Source organism: Varanus komodoensis, unplaced genomic scaffold, assembly GCF_004798865.1.
Source record: "Varanus komodoensis strain SLA01 unplaced genomic scaffold, ASM479886v1 scaffold6_2, whole genome shotgun sequence".
NCBI classification, from domain to species: Eukaryota; Metazoa; Chordata; class Lepidosauria; order Squamata; family Varanidae; genus Varanus; species Varanus komodoensis.
This window is the reverse complement of record NW_025336346.1, coordinates 391,945-416,795: the sequence shown is the minus strand read 5'-3', so window position 1 is coordinate 416,795 and position 24,851 is coordinate 391,945. Positions and strand designations below refer to the sequence as shown.

Genomic DNA, 24,851 nt, shown 5'->3' with positions numbered 1-24,851 from the left:
TGAACACCTCAGTTCACAACCAAATTGGGTTGTGAACAAAAATTTCATAAACATTTTGACTCAGGTCGCGAACTCCACACTGTGAACTCCATGGCAGCCGCGATTGTGGTCATCTCCCCACCTCTCTGAGTGGGGAGATGGCTGCGATCGTGCTGGGGGTGGGTGGGGGGAGATGGCCGAGATTGCACCCGTCTTTCCTGCAGGAGCGCGCCCATCTCTCCCCCGCAGCACGCCTGCATTTGCACCTGTCTCTCCCCACATTGCGCCTGCCTTTGGGCCAGTCTCCCCGCCCCAGCGCACCAGGATGACGGGCGCGTACAGGGATGACAAGCGCAAGGAGATGGCCGCACTTGTGCTCAGGGTGGGGAAATGGCTGTGATCTTTGTTGCTGTCACTTTGCTTCACATTTTTCTGATTAAAAAAAAAAATAGTTACAGAACGGATTAACCTTATTTACATTGAACCTTATGGGGAAATTTAACTTGGCTCACAACCAGAGTCCTGGAATGGATTAAGTTCATGAGCCAAGGTACCACTGTACCTGAAATACTTTAATCCAAAATCTACAAGTGGGAAATACTTGATCAGGACCAACTAAAACTTGCTGATCCAAATAAAGGTATTTCCTAACCATGACTAAGTAGGCAGGTGCTATCATGGAATTCCATAGCATTCTTTGTTTTTTCTCATATTCCCTTTTCTTTAAGGAGTTTGGCTACTAACACAATTTATGCATAATATTCACCTCCAGATTGTTGCAATTGTTTTTGAAACTAAAGAACATAAAAATAAACAATGTTTTCTACAAGTGGTCCATCCAGCCACTTTGTGGCTAATAAGTACCATTATATACAGCAGTGCAAGCATTTGTGTGCTTGTATATGTATACAAGCAAAACACATACAATCCAACCAGTTTTATCATTTTTCACCTCCCCAGTACCAGTGGTTGTTTCATCTACTTTTAATATTGTGTATCTAATACTGATCTGTATGAATCAAAAATCCCAAAAAACTGAATTCTTTTCCAAACTTTAATAGAACACTTGCACAATCTCTGCTGGAAGCCTCCCTGAATACCATTCACTATGTTGATTTCCCACTGTGTTCACACCGTATGCTTACAGTTAAATTAATTTAAATTACTGTTTGGGTGAGGCAGTACAATACATCTGGTGCTTTTTTAAAAGATGCAGTGTGGGTGATAGATGGAAGCCAACTTTAACAGTCTAATAGTAAACAAGCAGTGACACTCCAGGTGCTTGGTGAGCCACAAGGAAAAACCACCCACAGAGGGGGAGAGGATAGGAGAAGAATGGGTGAAAGGTGGGGGGAAATGAAGTGCTATTTACTTTTCTTCAAAATGTCCCTCATGCAAGCAAAGCTGTACTGCTTATTACATTGGGGTTAGCTCTGTACATGAAGTGTTCAGGAAAACAGCAGACACTGCAACCAAATACCCAATTGTAATGAAAGTCCTTGTTATTCTTGTTTTACAATGACTTGAGCTTGTTGCCCTTGTGCAGCTTTGTAGGTTCAGGTTTAAAAGCCAATGCCACAGGAAAGTTAATGTTCTTTCTAAAACAGAGGCTTACAAGATAAGCCACTTCCAGCCCCTGGGTGTGGAACAGCAGTAGCTCCATGTTACAAGTTAATTATCATAGGCAGTTCATGCTGTAAATCTGATCATGACCATTATTCCTACCCATTTTCTTGTTACTTCGGGAATAACAGCATCAGACTGAATCTGCAGGGTGCTAATCCCAAATGTGGAAGACCTCTACAAGGGAATGTATACATGCCTTATATTACACTGGGGGCTGATATTGTTTCATTTCTGAATATGGCAGGAAGGGACAGTGTGTCTGTTTGGTATTGTGAAACCAAGGCTTGAACATCCACTCAGCCAATGCCTCAATGGGTAGGCTTGGACAACTTCAGAAACCACCTCAAAGGGCTGCAGAAATAAAGGAGAAGCATAACACTTGCACTCCAAAATAGAAAAGAGTAGCAGTTTTCAGGCTGCTGTGTATTCGGGAACTAGGAACAAATGAACACTGACTGAGAAGTACATGAATATGACTTCTGACTGCCATCAGGATCAGCATTCTCTTTTGAACAGTATCTACCACCCAAATGTCTCTAAAAGCTGACAAAGTCAGGCATAGTTATAATGTGCATTCTGTTTTGTTGCTAGTTTTTGATACAGGGAATTATATTATTATTATTATTATTATTATTATTATTATTATTATTATTATTATTACTATAACATTTCTATGCCGCCCCTTGCCGTCTTGAAAATGGAAATGCTATTGAACTAAGAAAAGAAAGATTTAGTCCTTCCAGCTAGTATCAACACAGGAAAACTAAGGATACTTTCAAGTAATGGTCTGCAGCCTTCTTGCTTTGCTGGGCAAAAGACTGATCTATGAGTCAGTTGCCTTTAAATTTTATATAAGTTACAGAAACAGGCAAGCCATAAATTTTGTTCCAAAACCCTTTATCTGTAGACATTTAAACATTCTGCCAGTGGAAAAATGTGCTCCAGAATAGGTTATCACTTTGCAAAGTGTTTTCACGGCAGAGAATGAACTCTTCTCTTGCCATTTTTTCAATGCCTAACAGCTAAATTACATTCCTTCTCCTCCACTCCCTAGAAGAACCTTTCCCATAACCTACATCCACTATCAGCTGTGTTATTTTCCTTCCAGTAAACATACTGATGAGGCCAGCCAGATGTGAATTAATAGGACTAGTCAACGTTTCAAGATCATGATGGTCTTTAAATCTGTGGTATTCATTACAGGACTTCTAGATTAGATTACAGCCAGAATAGTACGCAATCCTTAACAACTAGATCTTGAAAACCAACTCCAGAATACAGGAAGCCTGCTGTAAATCCCACAGCAAGCAAGATGCACAGTGAAAATGGACACAAAAATTAGTTGTACAGGCCAGGTCAGAGATTTAAAGAAATAAACCATTCTCAGTTAAATGTGGTGTGACTGATAAGTACATCTGCCTGTCCCCACCTGCTGCCTACGTTCCATACATTCCCCAGAAATTTCAGCTGCAGCAGCTGATAAGCGGTCTTTCCACAGTCAGAGGAGGGGGATGGGACAACAGGAAGAAACAGAAAGCACCAAAACAAGGCCAACAGAGACTAGTGGAGAACCAGTATAGCATAGTAGCCAAGAGATCAAGCTGTGAATCAGAGAATCTTTTCTCTGCCATGAATGCAGTATGCAACTTACCCTCAGTCTTTATTCTTCAACATTTGCAATATGGAAGAATCATACTAGCTTATCTTACAGGGTCGTGCTAAGGATTGCAGCTAGAAGCTCTGTCAACATTTTAAGAGTAGAAGAAAGATGTTATGAATGGGTTCTGTCATGACAGAGATGCTCTTGAATTGTTTTATTTCAATTCCTTGGGAGGTTCTCGAACATGGGCCCAAGCTAACGTTTTCAAAGTCCCAGCTAGGAAATGAGCTATGCTTTAAGAATTCTCACCACAAATGTTTTCATACTGATCCCTTTTAAAGAATGGAACATGTCTCTGCAGTGCACAAATAACTCTCCAACTGCTACAGAGAAGCTTTGTCGATGTTGTTCAGCCACACCAAAGCTCAATGGATCTAATTGGCAGAAGGCACTTGCCACTATGAGAGCATGAGATCCTCACCTCTCCCTACTGGAACAAACCCCATTAGCTGTGCAGACAGCTGAGAGAACAGACAGAGGAACAGCTGTGAACTTCTTGAATAGCCCTGTCCTGACTCTGTAGAGATAATCAGCTATATAAACTTTAAATATTGGTAGTTGCCCTGTAATGTCGCATGGATTTTAACATGGCATGTTCAGGAGCCCTCAACCCTCTAGCTGTTGTCAATATAAGAAGCATTCCAAAGTCCTTTCTTCCACCAAGACACATCTGATGCTTCAATGGGAGGAACAAGATGGAAAGCAAAACATCGAGGGGCCATCTGTGGGGCCGCAGGATAGCTCAGATCCCCAACTCTGAGGGTAGAGAGAACGTTCAGAAGCAGAACTCCAAACCTCACCTCATTGGAGCCAGTGTAAAGAACCACACTAGCTTCTCTCTGAAGCTGGAAGTGTAACTTGAGAGAGGGGTAAAAGGGTTAAGTTTGGGAAGAACATTGAAGCAGCCAGGATATGAACTATCCTGAAGCTGCTTTATCCTCTATGCCTCCCCCCTCCACAAAATGCTCCAGCTAGGTGGGCAAAAAAAGCCAGTCTAGCAAAAATATAGAGTGCAGCGATGGGGAAGTAAAGCAGGCCTCTCCCACTTTTCTTGCTCTGTGCTGAATACCTGTAAACCTCTGAGTCCAGGGCTTAACCCTCTTGTTTAATTGCTTCTGAGATGCTAGACAAGTTTCTCACCAACATGGCAATGCAATACTGATTCAGTATGTTCAAATTCCTTTTTGTTAATCCTCTCCAAAGAAAAATAATAATTGAAAGTTGAATGAACTAGTAGGACATGGTCATTTTCTGAAGTGTGCAGCTTGAAACACTGGCTTGAGTCATTTGCACATCTACTTGTCAGTAAGCAGAACTATTGTTCATACGTCGTATGTGGCACACTGTACTCTAGACTGAATAGTTCAATCTGTGAAGAGCTAGTCATACCTTAAGACATGCAGTTGGTCTTTACTGTGGTCAAGAATTATGATTTTATAGAATATAAGGCCAGAAATGATGTGACATTTCAAACTGAGCAATAATTTTTAATATAGCTTTATTTCAGCTTGATATATATGGAAAAGTATATTTTGCAAGAAAAAGATCCCTACAAGATGACTGGCACCATAAATTATACTTTTCATACTCACTATTTTGGACCTAAATAATACTTCAGTGGGCGAGCAGGAAACAACCATTCAAAGAGGTATTCTTCCAAAATTTATCTTTTTGGAGTTTTCAGCTGAGAACCAGGAAATCAACTACAGACTGTTCATTTTAATTCCCAATAACCCTGGGAATTACAAAATTTTCATTTTGGAAGCTAGAAGGGAAAGTGCAATTAAATTAACAAGCTCAAAAGGCAGGTCTGTCCAGAACTACAAAGAACTATTTCATTCAGACTCCATGAGGTCAGTTTTAATAATACATAGAAGACAATATCCTTCTGATAAACTCTCAATTACACCAACGGGCAGACAGTATTCCCGCAGGAACACACATTTTGAACTGTTCACTTAACAGATTAGCTAGATAATGAGACTATATTTGACTGTCAGTTCTGAATGAGTTTACTCTTGCACTATGTGCTAGAACTAATAACAAATGATTTTCTTGAACAGGAAAAACATGCTCAGGACACACACAAGAGCAAGTACTCAAAGCATTCTTCTCCACCACCAATTTATTCTTTATTATAGGAGGAATGCCATCAATTTCAAGTTGACACGACTACATGGTACATGTAAACATTTAGAGTAACTTTGCCACCCACTGGATGGTGGGGGTAGAAAGCAGGCATTTGACCTACTACCAAACATGCCCCTTACTAGCAGGTAAATCTAATATCTAGCTCAGCACACACATTGTGGGCAATGTGACCTCTAAACTCTAACCAATGAAACAAGTACAGTGGCACCTCGGCTCACAAATGCCTCAGTTCATGACCAAATCGGGTCACAAACAGAAATTTCAAAAAAAATTTCCCTCAGTTCGCAAACTCCGCATTGGGTGGCAACCACGATCATGGCTATGTTGCCGCACAAGCACGATCGCAATTGCACCCGCCTTCCATGCACGAGTGTGACTGCCATCACGCCCAGCTCCCCCCCACCCCCTGAGCACGAGCATGCCCATCTTCCCTGCACGAGCGTGATCACCATCGTGCCTGTCTTCCCTGCATGAACATGATCGCAATTGTGGCCATCCCCCCACCCCACAGCATGACCGCTATTGCACGATTATTGTTTGGACTCTCCCTCCAAACAATAACCTCCCCGCCACCACCTAGGTTAGTGTTCTCTACTGTACTTTGTTGTTCTTTGTTACTTTGTTTTTTCCCTATCTGCCCTCCCGCCCCCTAAGATTGGCAGCAGAGGCCCTCCCTTGAGAACCCTCTTTGAAAGAGGTTAGGAGACAGAGTACTCGGAAGAGAACTTTCTCTGTGGTGGCACCCTGACTATGGAATGCACTCCCTAGAAAGATCCACCTGGCTCCGTCATCATATGCTTTTTGGCGCCAGGTCAAGACCTTTTTATTTAACCAATATTTTAAAGTTAATTAATTTTAATGGTATATTTAATTCATTTTAACTATGTTATTTTATACTGTCGTGGGATAGCCAATTTATTTGTTTGTTTAGGATTGGTGGGTTTTAATGTTTATAAACCACCCAGAGAGCCCTCTGGGCTATTACGGTGGTATATAAATGCAAATAATAAATAAATAAATACTAAATAATACTTTATTTCAAATTTTTGTGATTAAAAAAATATTTACAGAATGGATTAACCTTCTTTACATTGAACCTTATGGGGAAATTTGACTCGACTCGTGACCAATTCGGATTGTGACCAGAGTCCTGGAACGGATTAAGTTCATGAGCCAAGGTACCACTGTACAGGCAGTCCCCACGTTATGAATGAGTTCGATTCCTGAAAACATATTTAAGTCAAATTTGTACATAAGTTAGAGCACATACAGTTGGCCCTTCATGTTCACAGGTGTTAGGGGCACAGGAAACCCACAAAAGTGGAAAAACTTAATATTTCTTGTTGCCCCACCAACCTTAACTCTTAATGCTGTTGACCATATGTGTATTGGATTGATTCTCCCCCCCCCCCCCGCCCCGCCGGTCTCCTCTTCATTTATTACATTATGCTCTTTTCTCCACCCTCCCATTCACTCACCAGTGCCTCCTCCTTGCACCAAGGAAATGCTGAAGGGATTTCCCTCCCCAGATGGACAGAGCAAGAAGGCCTGCTTTGGAGCCCCCCCTTTCACTTCCTATCTCTCCATGATGATACTTTGGCATCCTCTCTCTCTCTGGATGATTTTCTGCAGGAGGTCTTTAATTCAAATTTTTAAATTAATAGGATCTATGGACAGTTCATTTGCAAGTACAGTTTGTTCTTGGATGTTTGTAACCCAGGAACTGCCCATATTCCAGAAAATAGTGTTTCTAGAACTTGGGAAAGCTGCCTGCAGTTTTCTTTGCACATATATTTAAGAAATCAAATCCAACGCACCAGATATGTTTTCTGCAACAGTAAGAAATAAATGATTTTCAAAAAAAAAAATGTGCAAGCCTTGACAAAAACTGAGAAACCAGATGAGTGAAAGAATGGGCTGGAAAAAGGCCATGCTTTTTAAGAGGTTTGACATAGGACCCTTCAGTGAACAGGCCATTATATTCTTACAGTGCTCCAATTATGTTGACAATGCAAACTTGTGCCCAAGGGATAGCACCTTCACAAAATACAGCAGATATCTACATGATCCACGGTTTAACTGTTACTAATATATTATTTCCACTTTCACGGGCAGCATGCCTATGTACACCAATAGCTGAGGAACACAACTGGGAGGGTGCTACTGAATACATACCCCATTTACACATGTCCCACAGGCAGCTGACTGGCCTGTGTGAATAGAATGTTGGACTAGATGGATTCTTGGTTTAATCCAGCATGTCTTATTTTATCCTAAGCACAACGTTCTATATGTACAAAATATATCACTAATATCTGCAAACTAGGCATTAAGGGACTGTTTTAACAACATATAGCACTATGTTCCCCTCTTGAAACCAACTACAAACTAACCTGATCTTTCACAGAAAGTTCTAGTCCCTCCTTCCCATCTTTTCCAAAATAAGATCATTGTAACAGAAGGTAAGAATAGAAAAGCCACAGAGGCCAGACTGACTCCAGAAATCTAAAATAACCATGTCAAATTGTTTATGTAACAGTAAAAATAGTTTGGTTGTCTCTTCCTTCCTAAGACCTAACTCTGCAAGGAACCGCTACATATAGCATGTCTAAATGTTAAACCTAAAAGGTGAGGTGTCTTAAACCATTTATCTAAAGATTTATCTGAAGAAAGGCCAGCAAGTCAGAATGCTGTCTCTTAAAATTATCTGTTCTGGGCAAAATTCCAAGGGAGCATCAGTTGCCCTGCTAATTTAAGAGATTATACCCTTATTTTACACAGGAGAAATTCTCCCTAACTGCTCACACCCACATCACTGTTCATCATCTACAGGCACAAACAGCAAAAAACAAACCGATTAACCACACCACAGAAAATTCTCATAAATGAAGGAAACACAAGCAGCAATACTGCTCAGTGCATAAATGTCAGCAGGTCAAAGCTAACTTTAAAATTTACCAAGCGATTGATGCCCCATTAAAAATTACCAAGTGATTGATGTCCCAGAATGAATTTCTAAGCTCATAAATTAATGCATACAATAAAAGTAACATCGTTTCATTGGTGTGACCATATATGTTAAGTAACAAAATTATATTTGAAGTGTAAAAACTACCATCCAGACCACCATGGCTGTATTTTCTCATGAAGTTCACCAATTTCACATGGTAGCACCATGAGCCCCATTGTTTGACATGCCTTGCTGTAAAGGTCAACTTTCCCGACTCCAGCATTCCTGACATTCCTATGCTGAAGTCCAGCTTCGGAGAATCAATTTGAACAGGCACAATTTAAAGAAATTAATAGAGCTACAATTCAACCCATAAGATGGAGAGGTACTCCACTCACAAGAGGAGCCCCGTATGTTGGTAGAAAGCTCTACCAGTATACATCTACCACATTTATTTCAGGTGACAGGGTGGGAATGGGCATTCCAACAAATGTCATGGCTGAAAGGGAGGCTTGAATCCACATGATCCAATCTCTGTTTTTCCAGAGCATATACCCTACAATAGAGAACTGTAGCAGACCTGAAGCTGTAGTGACTCTTCCAATGGTATTAAAAAGAGGGGTGGTGGGGACAGAGAATGTAAAGGAAAAAAGGGAGAAGGAAAGTAAGGTTGCTTACCTGTAACTGACATTCTTCAAGTGGTCATCTGTGCATTCACATATATGAGCTCTGCGCATGCACGGTATCCGTTACTGGGTAGAATATTCTATCAGAACTCTTTGGTGGGAGACACCCTTCCCCTGGTATAAAAAGGTGGTTGGGGCTCCTGCCATTTTCCTAGTTCATGTCAGTTGACCCTAACCCTAACATAAAGAACGAAGAAACATTTGGATATTGCTGAGCCCATCCTGTATTCTCCAGTTCAAATCTAGGAACGGTTAGGTATGTTGCTGACACCTTTGTGGGAATGGTGGGTGGGTGGGTTGTGTGAATGGAGATGACCACTCAAAGAATGTCAGTTACTGGTAAGCAACCTCACTTTCTTCTTTGTGGTCTCTGTGCATTACACATATGGGTGATCAGTTCGCTTACCTTGTTAATGGAGGTGGGTAGGTGTCACCAACATAGGACTGCTGAGAGGACAGGACTGTCAAACACACAGTCTTGTCTGGCTTTGATGTCCCACTGGTTATGTTGAACGAATGTCGATGGGCTGTTCTGCAGAGTTCTGGTATTGTATTCCTGCATGTAGTGCTGCTGATGTTGACAGTACTCTTGTGGAGCATGCTTTTGGTCAGTTTCATAGATTTAACTTGGCTAACTGGTAAGCTAGTCTGATGGTTTCTACCAACCAGGGTGCAATTCTCTGAGCGGAGACAGGATTGCCTTTTGATTTTTCATCATACGATACAGTTTTTGTGATTTTCTGAATTACTCTGTGTGAGACCAGAAGAACGCTAGTGCTCTACGTACATTAAGTGTGTGAAGTGGTGCTTCTATTGGATTGGATGGAATCTAGAAGAAGACTGGTAGTACAATGTCTTGATTTATATGAAAATATGATGCAGTCTTTGGGAGGAAGGAATGATCTGGACAGAGCACTGCCTTGTCCTTGTGGAATGTAAGGAACGGTGGGTCTATTCACAGTGCGCATTAATTCACTTGCTATTTGAGCAGATGTTATTACTACAAGAAATGCCACCTTTCAGGAAAGCAGTCTTAGCTCTATTGTGGCTAATGGTTCAAATGGAGGCTTTGTGAAGGCTTGGAGGATCACTGATAAGTTCTAACCGCATACAATGAGTCAGACTGCTGGGTCTAGGTTAATTAGTCCTTTTAAGAATGGTCTGGAGAGTGGATGGAAGAATACTGAAGTGCCCTCCAGTGGTCCATGAAAATTTGAAAATTCTGTTTTAGGCCTTTTTTGTGCAGCGAGTGGAGAAATTTCAGGATTTGTAGTATTCATTGCACTAATTCGTTCAATTTTTTCCACTTTTGTGACGGAAATAAACTTCTTCCACTTGGTGTTCTATGTATGTCTCATAGTTGGTCATAATCCCACATTGAGGACTAACTGGATTTCACATTGGAATTGAGCTTCTAGGTTTGGTGGTCGATCTTCCTAGCTGTCAACTGGGTGGGGTCAGGACATCTGGATGCAGTGTTTTGCCTCTGTTCCAAGAGATGATGTCCAGTTTTAGCAGTAGTTGCCAGAATGTGTGCTTCAATAGGTGTAGGAGAGGTGCAAACCATGCTTGTTGAGGCCACCAAGGGACAATTAGGATATACCTTGTTTTGTCTCTGGTTATCTTCATCAGTACCCTCGTTATGAGTAAGAATGGGAGGGAAAGATAATATAGTTTCTCTTCCCATTTCAACATAAATGCATCTCCCATTGAACCTTTGACTACCCAGGTGTGGGAGTAGAACTTCTTGCACACTGCATTGGATGGTGTTGCAAACAGATTTACTGATGGCACACCCTCCATTCCGAAGATCTTTGATGTTATGTTCAAGTGGAGTGCTGATTCTTGTTGTCTGCTCAGTTCATCTGCCACTGAGTTTTCAGTTCCTACAAGGTGGATTGCTATCAGTGTAATGTTGTGGTCTATGCACCAGTCCCAAATAAGCAGTGTCAACAGGTTTAGGGATGAGGATTTTGTTCCTCCCTGTTTGGTCAGGCAAACTACTGCTGTTATACTGTCTAATGCTATTTGTTCTCATTTCAAAACCTACTTTAGATGAGGGCCTTTTGAACTGTTAGTAGTTCCAAGAACTTGATGTGATTTGATTGTTCTCAATTGGTCCATATTCCATGTATTCAGAATTGATAGCAATATGTGCCCCATCCTCTTAAAGATGCATGTCATTATGGTTATCTCTGATTCTTTGGTTGTAAATCCTACCCCACCGGTTAAATTGTGTTTGGCAGTCCACCATTAGACTCGCACTTATGGACTGGGGGATTGTTAGTTTTTTCTGAAATGAGTCTTTGTGTGGATGGAGGAGTCACATCCTTAGTCTTGTAAAGCAGGTTTACCGCATTGCCATCAGTCCCAAAAGATGTTGTACCTTTCTCACAGAAGTGTATTGTTCCACCTGGAGTTGTTGAGCTAGCTTTTGCAGGAATGCTGCTCTGTTTCTGGGCAGGTAGGCTCTTGCTGTCATTGAGTCCAGGAGTGCTCCAATATATAGTATCATCTGAGAGGATAAAAGCAAAGATATTTCTTTATTCATACAAAGTCGTAGTCTTTGTAGCAGTTTGCATGTGATGGTGATGGAATTCCGTAGCTCCTTTTGGAATACTGCAGCAAGCAGCCAGGCACCTAAATATAGGAATACTTGAATTCCTTCCATCCGGAGGTGGATGCACACTACCACCTTACATTTTATAAAGATACTGGGTGCTGTGGAAAGGCCAAACAGTTGAACTGTAAATTCATAGATGTCTGTTCCAATTTGGAAACAGAAAAAATGATAATAGTCCTGATGGATTGAAATATGGAAATATGTATCTTTTAGGTCAATTGAGGCAAATCAGTCCCTTTGTTGTAGTAATGGAAGAACAGTCTGCAATGAAACCATGCAAAATTTTCCTCATGAGATGGAAATATGGACTTCATGTAGATCCAAAATTGGCTGAAGACCACCATCCTTCTTAGAAGTTGTAACTCCAATCAGTGCTTGGAACGGTCCAGATCACCCCTTTCTTTGAGAGTGCGTTCACCTCCGCAGCGATTTCTGGGGTTGAGTTGGTAATATGGACCTATCCTAGTTATGGGAGGGTGACAGATTCAATGCAGTAGCCTTGTTGAACAATGGATAGCACCCACCAGTCCAGTGTTATGGGGTCCTATTTGGGAAGGTCTTTAAAACTTATTTGTCCTGTTGGTTCGTGACATAGGTCAGCATCAGCGCTTCTTGATTTCCAACAACCACTTTTTGTTAGCTTGTTGAAAATGGGAAGTGTCTCTACTGTGTGACTGTTGTTGTGGACGGTTTGGATGACATTGCTAGTGAGTATGTGAATTAGATTGTACCCATGTCAAGTGTTCTTGGTGGGTATGGTGCAGAGAATCCCATTCTCCAGGCCATTAGTCAGGTCTTTTGTATCCTGTGTAACTTTTCATCCGTTATTACACTGAATAGTCCCTCAGCATCAAATGACAACACTTCAGTTTGGGGCTGTAGTTCCTGAGATGGGTTTGCTGATCTGAACCATGTGTGTCTTCTTATTGCCACTGCTCCTGCCAGGGCCCTAGAATCACATGTGCCGTATTCATTTGTTGTTTTGATAGCTTGATTGCCTCCGCTTGGAACACCCCTAGCCAGCTCTCTTTGTTAACTGAGAAGGAACTCGGCTAGGGTGCTTATTTTCTCCCACAGGAAGACTTGATATATTCCCAGGTGGTTTCATAGTTGGACACTCTTAGTATCAGTCCCATTGCAGCCTATATTCATCTAGACGCGGCATCAAGACATCATTCTTCTCTGTCTGACGGGATGGTGTGTTCTCTGTACAATCTTGTGCTGATTCTGCTATTACAGAGTTTAGCCAAAGGAGGAACAGGAGGAACTTCTTCTAGGCCAGTAGTTTTCAACCACCGGTCCGTGGACCAGCAACAGTCCACAGATTTCCTGCTGGTCCATGGGGGCTTGCATCCCACTCGTTGCAGACTGGCATGGGAGCTGAATGTGCTCCATCATCTCTTCCTTGGCTGGCATTGCGTTTGTGGGGGATGTGTCAGTGCCACGGGGGGGGGGGGGGGGGGGGACAGCACGGCGGGAGCTGGATGGGAGCCACACTGCAATGATTTCAGTATTTTGTTCTTTTACTGGCGTTTTTTGTTGCTTGGTTTCTGGTGGTTTTGGAGAATTTTCATTTTTTTGGTATTGTTTGGAAACTATTGCTCAGAATACTGTATTATGTGTATGGTGCTTTTTGTTCCTGAGATGGCTTTCCTGTTTTCGCCGGTCCCCAGCTGTGGAAAGGTTGAAAACCACAGCTCTAACCCAGTGGTTTTCAACTGCCAGTCAGCAGAAGGGCACTTGTCTGTAAAAGAGCTGTTATCGCACGCGCACAGCTGGGACATCTCACACGCTATGGACTGGTGCAGGGTTCACTGTGCTCTTGCGGCAGATTCCCCCCTGGGGAAGTGAGAGGCAGCTCAATGAAAGCCAGCTGGGTGCTGCGCCATGCCAGGTCTACCCTTTGGGCTGGGACCCGAGACTGGGTCTTTTCCTTTCTTTGCTGTTTTCTGCTGGGAAGGGACATGCTGAGGCAGGATTGTGCTAAGAATGTTTTCTCAGCCAGTATGTGTGGATATGTAGGGGGGTTTGAGTGGGGAGGAGTTTTGTTGTATTTCAATATTTAACATTATGAATATTATTGTATTAAGTAACTTTGATTTTGTATTGCTTTGCTGTTAATATTTTATTTGAATTCATATTTGTTGTTAGTATTGCATTTATATCGATTTTGTATTTTGCTACTGTAAATTTTTTATCAAGTATTCTTGAAAGCAGCAGCAGCATTATTTGAATTACATATTGCTCTCTAAAAAAATTCAGTTGTATTCACTTACATTTAATTTCTATAATTTATTCTTTTATTAGCATTTTTCTGCTCAGTTTCTGGTTTTTTTTAGAGAATTTTCATTTTTTGGTACTATATTTAAAAACCTAATACACAAAATACTATGTTATGTATATAATGCTTTTTATTTCTGCCTCAGCGGTCCCAGAAATAATTTTTCTATTTTTGCCAGTTCTCAAGTGTAAAAAGGTTGAAAACCACTGCTTTATCCAACAGGATGTTGGTTGCAGTAGTTGTCAGTGCCTTTCAGAGATCTTTCATTGCATGTACCAGTGTTGGTAGGAACAGAATGGCTACTGGCACTGTGTTATCCATCCAGACCATGTCGTCGACTGGATCCGCTGATGTGATGTTGTGTTTCCAGTCCTAACCACACAGTCATCCAGAGGACTTGCTCAAAGAACCCCTTCAGGTCCTCAGAGGGGGACCCTAGTCCTTGTGCTGAAATTACATCCTCTGGAAATATTGAGGCTCATTTGTCATTAAATGGCTGGTGGTCAGAGTGAGACATATAGCTTCCAAGTTCAGAAGAAGTTTAGACCCTTCCAATGATGAGGGTGATCTCTATGGAGCTGACTGAAGTCTGGCAGGTGTATGGAGTGATGATGGGTCCAGTGGTACTGTTTCAGTAGATGGTCTCACAATGGCACTGTTGGAGGTGCCCATGGGTTGGTCATATAGTATGGTGACCATTGGTAATAATGTGGTCAGTGGTGCATGGTTCTTCTGGATATAGTGGACAAAATGGCAGACAAAATGGTTCAGTTGGTTACAGTGACCAGTGGTATCTGGTATCACACAGTGGTTGACGGGGTGCATCCTTGGCCAATTCCTTGCAGGATGACTAGATGCATGGGATGATGCTGGTGAAAACATCCTTTGTGGTGGACCAATTGTTGAGCTGTGTGTAGGGAGAAAGGAGGGCTCCTGATGTGTCACTGCAGGCAATGTGTGGTGAGCCTAATGGTGAATGGAGAGGCGAATCTCATTTCTCCCTCCGATATGGACAGTGGAACACTCGGTATATGTGTAGTAGTTTCTATAGCCATTGCAACTGGTTATTCTGGAGCACAGCTGCAGACTCTCATGGAGCAGGTTTCCATGCCTGTTCCAAGGATGCCAGCAGTAAGTGAGTCTTTGTTTGGGTTTTTTTTTTTTTTTTTTTTTTGGCCTTATCTTTGCCCTTTTTTCTGTAGAATGTTTTGCATCCACTTTTTGGTCTGTTTTTGCTTTTTCTTAGGCCTCTCCTCATCCTGTGCAGTTTAGAGTGTGCAAGCTTACTAGCCACTGGAGCCCCAGCCGAGGCTGATGGAATGTGAGGAGAGTAGCCCACCTTTAATGGGTTTTGGCAGTTAGCAGCAGTTGTAGTAGCCATTTCAGCTGCTAGTAATGCTTTCCTCTACATTTTTGTCTGAAGATGTCCGGCCCCGTTTTTTATACCTGTTTAGTGAAGGCTTGACAGTGTGGACCTGTGTCCATTATGTGGCTTATGCCCAGGCAGAATAAACAATGAACAGCCATCTGAAGATGACATTTTTATGCCACAGCATACACATTGTCTGAAAGCTGCTTTGAGGGCCATTGGGGGTGAAGGGAAAAAGTGTAAGTAAATAGCATGGAAGTTTGTGAGATGATAGATTTGGGGGGAGGGGGTGCAAGGAAATAGAACAAGGTTGAGAAATGATCATTGAAAAGGAAACTCTTAGAAGAAGAGATTAAAAAGGGGAAATACATAGATGAAAGAGAAGTATTAAGCATGAAAATGTCACTAGAACAGGGACCTGAGGCAACCAAAACAGCAGTTGACAACAAACTGGGAAAACGGTGGGAGCCCCGCCTTTTTATACAGGGGGAGGAGAGGGCATGGCTCCCACCAAAAGGCCCCTAGCTAAAATATTCTACTTGACAACAGGCGCCATGGAGGCACAGAGACCACAAAGAAGAACCTGTCTTTCTACTTTTGTCCTGACTGGAACAGGGTTATTATAGGATTTATTCTGCTTGGCAGTAACAAAATGCTGCTTAGCTATATTTGTATTCTATGAATTTACCATTTTCTTCATATCATTTAAGAAACCAAACTTCATATAGGACATGACTGTATCAGCACCAATTCAGAATATTTGGATCATCCTCAAATGCACATGTGATCTTTGTACTCTGTGCATCCACTGTATTAGTGTGAATCTGCACTCCAGGGACAGAGTTTCTCCCTTTCACACATTAAACCCTGATATCCCCACTTTCATAGGTTTAATTTTGATGTAACACAGAATCATATGGAACTGAACATAAAAAGGGCATGGGGTCCACAAAGAAAAACATTCTGACTCTCCATTTCAAGCTGGGCTATTATTATTTTGTTTCATTTCTATACTGCCCCATAGCTGAATCTCTCTGGGCAGTTTGTAACAGTGAACACACATAGTGAGAAGATCTGCACTACTTTGCAACTGACTGTACTGCATTTCCCAGAGTAGGTTTCAAAGCTTATTTCAAGCAATTCCTTCCACAGATTTTTGTGCATCTTCTAGAGACCATGTTCCTTTTACACAGAATGCAAGCCAAGTCCACTGAGCCTTACAAAGGTCCTGTATAAACAAAGTATGTTAAAAATTGCTGTTGTTTTCACTGCAAAACCAAACATTCCCTTAATGCAGTTGGAAAAAAAGCTGCCCTGCAGCATTCAAATCATTAACTGCCCAGTTTTTCATTTCATCCCATCCAAAAAAGGCCTCTGACAGCTTTTGGACATAGTTCTGAATGAAGCATTCTGTACCAGTATTCTTCTTCGGAACTTCTCTAATACAGTCCTAGTTTTTCTAATAGACAACATTTCAAAAGCAGAAAATACCAACACATAGTGGCAGCAAGTTCTAATGTTTATTGAACATCATCCAGAGAATGTGTTAATGTGCCCTTTAAAGCATGAAAAATAAATTATACCTTTCACCATGGTATCCTTCTGGATAGGTTGTCTGAACTGGATATTCAAGGGTCTGTGTGGCAGTGGTTCTGCTCCTACTTGGATGGCCATTTTCAAAAAGTGGTGCTGCAGGTTTATGGCTGTGTACTTTGGCAGTTTATACTATGCAGTTCCACAAGGCTGTCTTATACTCTATACTGTTCTACATTTACACAAAACCACTGAAGGAAGTCATCTGGAGATGCAGGCTGAGATATGCATATGATACTCAGTTCTGTCCTTTTCATCAAAGCCAGGTAAGGTGGTGGGTGTTCTGAATCATGGCCTGGTGCAGTAGCAAGCTGAATGAAGGCTAATAAAATGAGACTCAGTCCGGAGAGGCAGAGGTGCTGTTAACAAGTGGTTTGTCTAGCCAGCTAAGTGGTGTTCAATCTGCTCTGAAGGGGGCTGCATTCCCCCAAAGGATCAAGTTTGTAGTTTGCTCCTGAATTCAACATTATCACAGGGGATCTCAGTGATACAACACCTTTTATTAACTTGATGTCAATCACTATCAGCTACTAGAAATACCCTAGCTACAATTATCCATGCTCTGGTAGCCTCTCATTTGAATAGTGCAAAGCATTATATATGGAGTTGCCTTTGAAGAGCAGCAGGATTGGTAACTGATCAGTATGTCAGTATTTTGGGATGTGCAATGACTTCCAATCTGTCCCTGGGCTGAATTTATTTTTATACCTTTTCTAATCCAGTGTAGGCCTATTAAATAGTAATTCTAGTCACCTTTGGATTAAAGGTAAAAAACAGATTAGCATACTCATATTTTAGTAGTTAGAGCAATAGACATATAAAGACATGGAAAACATGTTTTCCATTTCCTACCATCACCACCTTAGATGGAAACATTCAGGGAAATATAAAATCTCTTAAACAGTTTCTTCCTTTCAAGTGAAAAACTGATGAATGTTTGAAGACACACAATCAAGCAACAGAAAGACTCCTCTGAAGTCTATGAAGCTGAAAGAGAAAGGAGAAAATGAGAAGCAGTGGGTCTCTCAGAAATTGGCCTAGTTTTGACCCAATGACCTTGGATCAATAAACCATCATTTAATCAGGTGAGAAACAAGCACTGTACTCAAGTGGTCTCTTCTCTACTGTGCCTTAACTCAATAGTTGTGGAGTATCTTAAACTATAGTTCCCCATTATCTCAGCTTAGCATCAACTACAATCCTAGCTTGCCAATCAAGATCAAATAGTATACTGGTTTGCAGTCAGAGCTTGAAATACTGTTTCTGAGTTCTGGACACAGGATGTTATCATTTCAGAAACTCCAGAACTAGTGAATGATGATGCATGAGAAGAATGAAGGGCACATGAGGGACCATTTTTGGACCCAGCAGATATGAATACCCTGAAAGCACCCACCTGCATCATTTGATGAACTAGCATTTTCGTACATTAGCATGTGATTTTTTTGGCATTATCCTTTAAAGCCAGATAGTCATGAGGCTCTAAGTAAAATGCTTTTCCAACAGTATTACAAAGAATGTCTCTTACTAATTTTCTGGGGGTAAATTACTTTAATCTCTGAAGCTTACACTACTGGCTCATAGTGCCGTATACCAAATATACACTACAAGATCTTGGAAAGCCAAACATGACTATACACCCTGGGCTCAGGAGCCACATTATCACAGCAGTACCAGTCCCTCCTTGATATTTTGAAGATTTCTTTCTGCCTTATGTCCTCTGACTTCCAAGGCATCACAGAGATTTACTTTCTCTCCTATTCTCTTTAAGTTGCTAGGAAAACTAACCCAGAGTTTTGAGCTTCAATGTTACCAATATATAGATGAGACACAGCAAAGAATGTTTTTACCAGCTGCAACCATATTTGGAGCAGTCTGACCTAGCCTCAGTTACCATACAATGGTTGCCTCCACCTGACTCCTGCAGTGTACTTTATTGCAGATTGCTGGTACACAGATGCTGGTGAGTGCCTAGAAGTTGGAAAATGTTCAATTTTGCCCTGACTGCAATGGCTGCCAGTAATCTTCTGGACCCAATTCAGAATGCTGGCTTTAATCCTGAAATCCTAAATGGCTTTGAACTAGGTTATCTAAAGAATTACCTTTAACTGTACAATTATACCTGGGGTCCTTCCTGCATGCTTGCCATTAGGAGTAGCTAAATTGGCATGCAAAGCAGATGTGGCTTTCTAGATGGTGATTCCAAAACCATGGAATTCTCTTCCTATTGAATTGAACCTTGCCTTTTTTGTACAGGTAAGGTTTGAAGGCCTTTTATGTCAATGCTGACTTTAACAGGGATCATGATTTTGTTAGCTAGCCTCTCAATATATCCTGTGTGCTTGCTAATGTGGTAATTATATTTTCTGTTTTTCGTCTTTGCTTGTTTGTATACAAGCAAGATGTTTCTTTGCTTTGTGATGACATAGGCTAACCTCCCCCAATATTTTCAATTAATATATAAATCTCACTGAATATAAGCCATTCAATAGTGAACAACAGTATTAAGGAAAAAGTGAGCAGGGATCTGAGGCTCCTGCCTATTACCATTAATTGCTTAGGAACCCCAAATATCTACACTTAAATATCAGCAGAGTCCTAAAATTAAATTGCTCTCAAGATAAATACCTCAGATTCACAGAACTCCTGATTAGTGCACAAGTCTTTTCTTATCTGATCCCCACTCCCACATGCATAGCTATGTCCCAAGCTGACCTAATCACTATTGTTTTTACAGGATTTGTTATACACCACCTTAAAGTCCTAAACTTTTACCTCTCACTGATCCCAAACAAGCATTTTTAGATTTCAAGCTCCTTGGAGCAGCAACCGGGGTGGCCAAATGGAGACTCTGGAGCTGCATGCAGCTCTTTGAGTTTATTATATGGCTCGCCACTTGGCACCCACTTACCACTCATCGCCTCCTGCCACCACCCACAAGCACCTCCTTTCTGCTTGCCACTGCTGCCATCCACAGGCACCCACTTGCGGCTCTCAAACATCTGACATTTACCATATGTGGCTCTTCCATTGAGCAAGTCTGGCCACCCCTGCTATATACTCTTGTGCTCTATAAGATACCATGCACATTGATAGTGCTATTAGTATTATTAATTCTAACAACAACATTGTTTCCACCTAACTTATTTTTGCATTTCCACAAGAGTTAATGGCCCATGCAAATGCTTAAAATGCTGCCTGTCCACATAATCAGTTAAGCCATTTGTTATACACCAGTAACCTACAAGTATGAACTACCCCTCCTCCATTTTATTAAAATCGTTCCTGCCTAGCCTTCCAGGGACACTCTTGGCTATTTACAAGCCTGACATAAATGCATTTTCTGTCATATTTAACCCCTTTCAAAGCTGTCCTCTCCAATTTGAAAGAAATTTGGCACAACGCTTCCAGAACTGGAGACTCAGTGATCACAAGTGTTCTTTTCTTCATCCTTGTAAACAAGAGAACTTGTTTACTGATAAGATGAGGAAATTTTAATTCAATGTCACAAGGCTGAGCGAATGAAGGGCTGGAAAATAATGCATAAGAAGCAAACACTGAAGAAATACTCTTAACAACTCCACTTTACTTTTGAGCTAGGCTGTAATATGAAATGGTATGACAGTAGCTACTAGTACAATAGCTCAAATATTTTCAGAATGAATGCTGCATTATCAAGAGGACAATCAAATGTGAAGAAATATTGCCCAAGACATCAAAGTATGAACACATTAACTTTTCACAAGATGACAAAACCAAACATTTTTCTATATTTTCCCAAGACAAAAAAGCCATATATTTTTAGATTTTTAGTAAATCAGTAGCTTGTGATTTCTTGAGTAACAGAATAGACTTTCTTCTTCTTCTTTTGAAACAATTCTTTCAAGTCTCTTAACTGGTCTACAAAAAGTTTCAGTCTAAGAAGCAGAGTAACTTTGAGAGTCACATTTATAAGGCTAATTCCTTTCCAGTGAGTGGGTGCAGAGGGAAGGGACTGTAAATGGAACAATTGTCTGCCTATGAATGTACTTTGCAAATCAGTTCAGCCTTCACATTGCTTCAAAGCCACAAGACATTGGCCTGAGTGTGAATACTTTGATCTGATCCTCACCCTTTCCCCAAGTTTTCAGCACCTCACTGAGGTCCTGGTGCCCCAAGAGAGTTTTTTTATTGATCACCAGGACTTTTCTACATATTTATACTAGATATAACATATTATACTGTAACATTGCTATTATGCATTCAAATCTCTTAATGTGTCTGGGCTCAGCCCCAAAGAAGTAAGCGTCCAACTGATGAAGCTAATAAGAGTTAAGAACCATTATTTAAAGAGCTACTTGAACAGTGTCTGGGATTAGCTATCTCACTGGAAAGAAAAAGGCACAGAAGCGCAGCTAACGTGGGCTTGGGTGAACTGCAGGAAATGGTGGAGGACAGGAGAGCCTGGAGAAATGTTGTGCATGGGGTTGTAAAGGGTTGGGCACAACTTGGTGACTAAACAAAATAAGAGGGTATCATCTATTTGTGTCGATTACATGCATAAAATTCATATTTACACGTCTTCCCCCTTGAAGCTCAGAATGACACTTTATTAATATCACACATTTTTCCCTTCTAACTCAGCTTACATAATTCTCTTCCTCTCATTCTTATAAACAACAACCTTGTGAAGAAGGTTGGGCTGAGAGTCTATGACTGGCCAAAGTCACTCAGTGAGCTCCATGACTTAGTGAGGACTACAACCCAAAACACCTGAGTCCCAGTCCCACTCTTTATTATTGTTTAATTCTACTTATGAGTCATGTGAGGTAGGTTAGTTTGAGACTTATCTAAGGCCTCTGAGTAAGCTTCATGGTTGAGCAAAGATACGAATCTGAATTTTCCACATGCAAGTCCAACATACCATCTTAAAATGCTAAGCTCACATTTTACCAATAAAAAAGACTAAAGGACAAGGCAATGGAAAATCAACACAAATGTGTGTCTTAAGTGTAGGTCTAGTTCAAAAGTCCTTTAAAGTCCTTCCTTTTGATTACACAGCATTTCTATTACATGCAGAATGCAAGAAATTATTCATTGACAGCACCTTCAATCACTAATCACTTGTATCTACTAGCCTTTGATTTTCCACAATGAGATGTGTGAGCCCTCCATTTATCAATCCAAAATATAAATTAATGGAGTCATGAGTTTTGCAAAACTAGCATTTAAAATTAATTTTTACAGGCTGCTTCCTTAGTGAGACAACCAGGCTATTTGGAATAAAAGTTTTGCTATGACTTGGAAACAAGAAAGAAGATTCAGGGATATTGGCTTTTGAGTCAAGGCCTCTAAATAAAGCAGTCATAGAGACAGTTAATACAATTGTTAGACATTGGTCTTGGAATATCTAGAAGGAAAAAAAGATAGGGCAACATAGTAAGTATACTGTTCAAAATTTTGTCACACATGTTCAGAAACACAGAATCCAATAAAACAAAAGCAAAATATCAACCATTAACATTATGGCAAGTACTATAACATTATCTCATACAGGGGGAAAAGGCTAAGTTAACAATGGTATACTTACACATTTTTAAAGCGACAATATTCATTTATGCTTTTTGCTTCTGACACACTAAGCTAGAAGATTCATGTATTTCATACATTGCAGGAAGGTTCCTGAAAACTTGCTATGACCCTCATCAGAAGAGGGATCAGAGGGAAGGCGTAGAAGTTCATATTGTTTCAAGGGATCATGAATGCGTCCCCTAGGGATGCGTGTCTGATTCCCGCTCTCGAACAGTAAGCCTCGCACACCCTGTTCTGTTGGGTAGTGAATAAGTCCATGTCAGGAAACCCCCAGCGCCGGAAAAGGTGGTTGCGCGTACGGGGATCCAGTTCGCACTCGTGAGAGGTGAACATGTGCCTGCTGAGAAGATCCGCCTGCCCATTGTCTACACCAGCTAGATGAACAGCCTTCAGCGTGATGTGTCTCCAGATGCACCAGTCCCAAATTTTCATAGAAAGCCTGGCTAGAGTTGGTGACTTTGTTTCCCCTTGCTTGTTCAGATAAAAGATGGTAGCTATATTGTCCGAAGTTATCTGAACGATCTGATGATGAAGGATGTCCTCGAAAGAGTGCAGGGCTTTGAAAACTGCCAGTAGTTCTAGGAAGTTGATATGATTCGTGGATTCTAGATGATTCTACGTACCCTGGGTAGATAGGCCGGAGTATATCGCTCCCCATCCTAGAAGAGATGCGTTGGTGCCAAGGGTAATCGTAGGAGGTCGCGCCCTGAAGGGGACTCCTATTGTAAGATTGGTCTGTTTCAACCACCAACGCAGAGAGTGAAGCACGGAAGTTGGGATCCAAATCAGTCTCGACTGCGGATCTCTTTGAGGATGGCATACCTTTTTGAAAAAGAGTTGCAGTGGGCGAAGCCGAAGCCTGGCATGTGGAACTACGGCAACTGAGGAAGCCATATGCCCCAGGATCCTCTGGATAGACCTCGCCGGGACCGTTCCCTCTCGTCGGATTCGATGGATGTGGCAAGCAAGAGTCTGTTGTCTGTCCCGAGGGAGGAAGGCTTTTTCCAATGTCGAATCCAAGCGGGCTCCAATGAAGGTGAGTGTCTGTGTCGGGAGAAGAGAAGATTTCTTGGTATTAATACGTAGGCCTAGGCTATTGGCAAGGCACAAGTTGTATGGATGGCCGCAAGGAGTCCTTCTCTGGACTGCAACACCAACAGCCAGTCATCGAGGTACGGATAAATTTGTATGCCCTGGAGGCGTAGGAAGGCACAGACAGGAGCCATGCACTTGGTAAAAACCCTTGGAGCCGTAGCCAGTCCAAAAGGCAAAACTGTAAACTCATAAAGTTGGTTTGCAACCACAAAACGAAGAAAACGCCTGTAACTTGGGTGAACTGAAATATGGAAGTAGGCGTCCTTCAAGTCCAATGAGGTGAACCAATCCTCTCTCCTTAGCAACGGCAAAATGTTTTGAAGGGTAGTCATACGAAACTTTTTTGGTACAATAAACTTATTTAAGTTCCGTAAGTCCAAAATCGGACGTAGACCACCATCCTGCTTAGGGACCGTGAAGTATCTGGAACAGAATCCGTGGAGTCCGTCAGATGGGCATAATTGACGAATCGCTCATTTACGAAGAAGTTGATGTATTCCGTCGAGCAGTACCGGTGAACATGAAGTGGACCGGATCAGACTTGACGGAGGAACAATGTCAAATTCTATTCGATAGCCGTGTTGACCGATGGACAATACCCACCGATCAGATGTGATGGGACTCCCAAATGGGGAGTCGGCTTTGAAGTCGATCCCCAGATGAGAGGGGGGTGGGTATTGGTGGAGCGTGAGGAATGGTTCGCCAGTCCCATCAACGTTGCCTCCGATCGTCGAAACGATGGCGGCCTTGTTGGAAGCGTTGTTGGGGCTGAGGACGGCGGCGCTGCTGTTGCTGGCGGTATTGTGGCTGCTGCCTCAGTTGATATGATTGCCTGTAGGATGGACGATTCCAGGACCACTTACGTCTGGCATGGGACTGTATCTCCATCCTGCGTGCCGTCATCCTCAATTCATGCAGCTTCTTGAGCTTGTGGTCGGTGCGAGAATGGAAAAGCCCGGATCCATCGAAAGGCATTTCCTCGATCCAGCACTTGGTTTCTTCCAGAAAATTACAATTCCAAAGCCATGCATGCCTTCGGAGAGAAACGGCACCGACCAAGGCCTGTGAGTCAGTATCCACGTGGTGCCTCGCCGTGGATAACTGCTGCACCGCGACCTGCATGGCTTCCTTAATCAGGACCTTTGCGAGGTCACCCTGGTGGTCCGGGAGGGTGGAGGCGACGTTGTGCAGGCGCTGCATAATAAAGTATTGATACCTCGCCAACGTCGCCTCGTAATTTGATATACGGAGCCCCAGGCCTGAAGCA

General features: G+C 41.8%; 1 protein-coding gene across 5 annotated transcripts in view; it reads right to left on the bottom strand.

Annotated features, from left to right (window-relative positions):
* DAG1 (dystroglycan 1) overlaps positions 1-24,851 on the bottom strand; it is a 100,795-nt gene that overhangs the window by 51,326 nt on the left and 24,618 nt on the right. The window lies entirely within an intron of this gene.